Raw genomic sequence first — 3680 nt, forward strand, 5'->3', positions numbered from 1 at the left:
AAATTTATTTCTGTAACTCTCGTACGCTCGATAATGTCAAAGCAGTTTTGACGCTTATACCGAAACTCCTTGAATGCCGAAGACAAGGGTTTTTCGGGTAGAGACGCTGGTTCAACTCGTTGTCCGCGTCGATGAGCTGGTACGTCTTCTGGCACTGAAATAATTTCATACCGTTGGGAAATACCTGCTGCTCTCTCACAAATAATAAATTATAAATGGGTTATTAAAAGTTCGTTGCTAAAATCTATATAAAATAGATTAAAAAGAAAATACCCAAAAACCACTTGGTATAATATATGGGTAAATTCTAAAAATCCCTTAATACTAAGTGACGACTATAAAAATCCATATAAAATTGGATTCAAAGTGGTTTAAAAATGGGTGGTGATTGGAGGAGGAAAAATGAGAGAGACCAGAGGGACGTTCCACGGTTGAAATAAAATTAAATAAGCATCGTCGTCGGCATACGTGTCGGCGCGACAAGAGTTGCAAAGAAAGAAAAATATCTTCGTAAAGAGCAAATTCAGCTCCCTGGTTGATCCTGCCAGTAGTCATATGCTTGTCTCAAAGATTAAGCCATGCATGTCTCAGTGCATGCCGAGCTAAGGTGAAACCGCGAATGGCTCATTAAATCAGTTATGGTTTCTTAGATCGTACCCACATTTACTTGGATAACTGTGGTAATTCTAGAGCTAATACATGCAAACCAGAGCGTTCCAACCAGAGATGGGAGGAAACGCTTTTATTAGATCAAAACCAATCGGTGGCGTTTGTTAATACATTCGTCCACCGTTTACTTTGATGACTCTGAATAACTTTGAGCTGATCGCACGGTCCTAGCACCGGCGACAAGTCTTTCAAATGTCTGCCTTATCAACTGTCGATGGTAGGTTCTGCGCCTACCATGGTTGTAACGGGTAACGGGGAATCAGGGTTCGATTCCGGAGAGGGAGCCTGAGAAACGGCTACCACATCCAAGGAAGGCAGCAGGCGCGCAAATTACCCACTCCCGGCACGGGGAGGTAGTGACGAAAAATAACGATACGGGACTCATCCGAGGCCCCGTAATCGGAATGAGTACACTTTAAATCCTTTAACAAGGATCCATTGGAGGGCAAGTCTGGTGCCAGCAGCCGCGGTAATTCCAGCTCCAATAGCGTATATTAAAGTTGTTGCGGTTAAAAGCTCGTAGTTGAATCTGTGTTTCACACTGTCGGTTCACCGCTCGCGGTGTTTACTGGCATGATGTGGGACGTCCTACCGGTGGCTTAGCCCTTCGGGGCGGTCCAACTAATATCCCATCGCGGTGCTCTTCATTGAGTGTCGAGATGGGCCGGTACGTTTACTTTGAACAAATTAGAGTGCTTAAAGCAGGCTAGCCTCGCCTGAATACTGTGTGCATGGAATAATGGAATAGGACCTCGGTTCTATTTTGTTGGTTTTCGGAACTCCGAGGTAATGATTAATAGGGGACAGATGGGGGCATTCGTATTGCGACGTTAGAGGTGAAATTCTTGGATCGTCGCAAGACGGACAGAAGCGAAAGCATTTGCCAAAATGTTTTCATTAATCAAGAACGAAAGTTAGAGGTTCGAAGGCGATCAGATACCGCCCTAGTTCTAACCATAAACGATGCCAGCTAGCGATCCGCCGAAGTTCCTCCGATGACGACGGGCAGCTTCCGGGAAACCAAGCTTTTGGGTTCCGGGGGAAGTATGGTTGCAAAGCTGAAACTTAAAGGAATTGACGGAAGGGCACCACCAGGAGTGGAGCCTGCGGCTTAATTTGACTCAACACGGGAAACCTCACCAGGCCCGGACACCGGAAGGATTGACAGATTGATAGCTCTTTCTTGATTCGGTGGGTGGTGGTGCATGGCCGTTCTTAGTTGGTGGAGCGATTTGTCTGGTTAATTCCGATAACGAACGAGACTCTAGCCTGCTAAATAGGCGTACATTCTGGTATCACGAAGGCCCTCGGCTTCGGTCGAGTGGTTTTTACTACCAACGTACCAACAAATCTTCTTAGAGGGACAGGCGGCTTTTAGCCGCACGAGATTGAGCAATAACAGGTCTGTGATGCCCTTAGATGTTCTGGGCCGCACGCGCGCTACACTGAAGGAATCAACGTGTTTTCCCTGGCCGAAAGGCCCGGGTAACCCGCTGAACCTCCTTCGTGCTAGGGATTGGGGCTTGCAATTATTCCCCATGAACGAGGAATTCCCAGTAAGCGCGAGTCATAAGCTCGCGTTGATTACGTCCCTGCCCTTTGTACACACCGCCCGTCGCTACTACCGATTGAATGATTTAGTGAGGTCTTCGGACTGGTGCGCGGCAGTGCCTCGGCACTGCCGATGTTGCCGGGAAGATGACCAAACTTGATCATTTAGAGGAAGTAAAAGTCGTAACAAGGTTTCCGTAGGTGAACCTGCGGAAGGATCATTAACGTAACAAAAGTTGCTCGAACGAGCAACGAGAATGAAAGAACGAACAAACAAACATCGAACGAATAAACGTGACTTTATAAGTTACGCAGTAAGAATAGACGCGATGCTTCATAAGTCGTTAAAAGCTTATCGAGGCATCCGTTGGAATTTGAACGAAAGCTTTGGAAGGCATGAGATAGCACTCGTGAATTCTATTAGCTTCGGAGTCTAGCTGATGAACCGGTGCAACCTGTGCCGCGGTCGAATCGAACTTATACGACGATGCTTTAGCGCGTCTTTGAAATACGCGTTAACGTCAGAATCGTTAATCGACCCGGCGAGAGACGTGGATATTTGTGTAGCGTGCCCGAGGACGCCGCCACGTCGATGGTTTATTATATATTTTTAAAGATTCATTCGCCCGGATTCGTAGCAAATCTCAATCCTCTTTTCTCATTTTTTCGAACGACCGAGAAGAGTTGACGAGAAGACTCCACCTCGTCGCCTTAACTGTCATAGACATTATTATATGCGTTTGACGCCTGTAAACATGCTTTTTCAGTTAAGGGACGATACCCATGCTTGGTTAACGCCGAGTATTATGAGATACGGTAATATAACGTACGCCTGAAAACGTACGTACAGATTATATACGATTACCCTGAACGGTGGATCACTTGGCTCGTGGGTCGATGAAGAACGCAGCTAATTGCGCGTCAACTTGTGAACTGCAGGACACATGAACATCGACATTTCGAACGCACATTGCGGTCCACGGATACAATTCCCGGACCACGCCTGGCTGAGGGTCGTTTAACTAAACGATACTGCTTGCGCAAGGGGACGACTTTCGTCCTTGTCGTAGAGCGTTTATTGGGTTGTTCGTTGGCAAGAGAAAACAGAGTCTCTTGATAAGAGAGATTTGACGTTCTCGCGCCGACGTCGCCTTAAATAAATTATGAGTATTAAGTACAGAAATAAATAATTGAGAGAAGGAGAGGAAATAAATGGAAGAAAATTCGAACTGTACGAGCAAAACGTAAAGAAAAGAGTTAACGGGTGGAATTTGAACTTATAATTTACGTTTACACGTAATAACACCCTAAGCTCTTTTCTCCCGATAGAGAGATGATTCTCGAACGATAAAATAGCGAGTTGGAGATTGGGGGCGATTGAACGAAAATCGTAAAAAGGCGCTGAATAATATATGGATCGACGTTACGACGACGAACGAGAAGGAGAGAGGATGATATAT

The 3680-nt window shown here is 45.8% G+C and overlaps 2 non-coding genes across 2 annotated transcripts; both read left to right on the forward strand.

Moving 5' to 3' along the window:
- Nucleotides 1-528: 528 nt before the first annotated feature.
- LOC122515978 lies at nt 529-2444 on the forward strand. Its single transcript, XR_006303461.1, has one exon. It is a non-coding gene; the product is annotated as a small subunit ribosomal RNA (ribosomal RNA).
- Nucleotides 2445-3082: 638 nt separating this feature from the next.
- LOC122515972 lies at nt 3083-3237 on the forward strand. Its single transcript, XR_006303456.1, has one exon. It is a non-coding gene; the product is annotated as a 5.8S ribosomal RNA (ribosomal RNA).
- The last annotated feature ends 443 nt before the right edge of the window (nt 3238-3680 follow it).

Source organism: Polistes fuscatus, unplaced genomic scaffold, assembly GCF_010416935.1.
Source record: "Polistes fuscatus isolate 324 unplaced genomic scaffold, CU_Pfus_HIC Scaffold19, whole genome shotgun sequence".
Classification (NCBI taxonomy): Eukaryota; Metazoa; Arthropoda; class Insecta; order Hymenoptera; family Vespidae; genus Polistes; species Polistes fuscatus.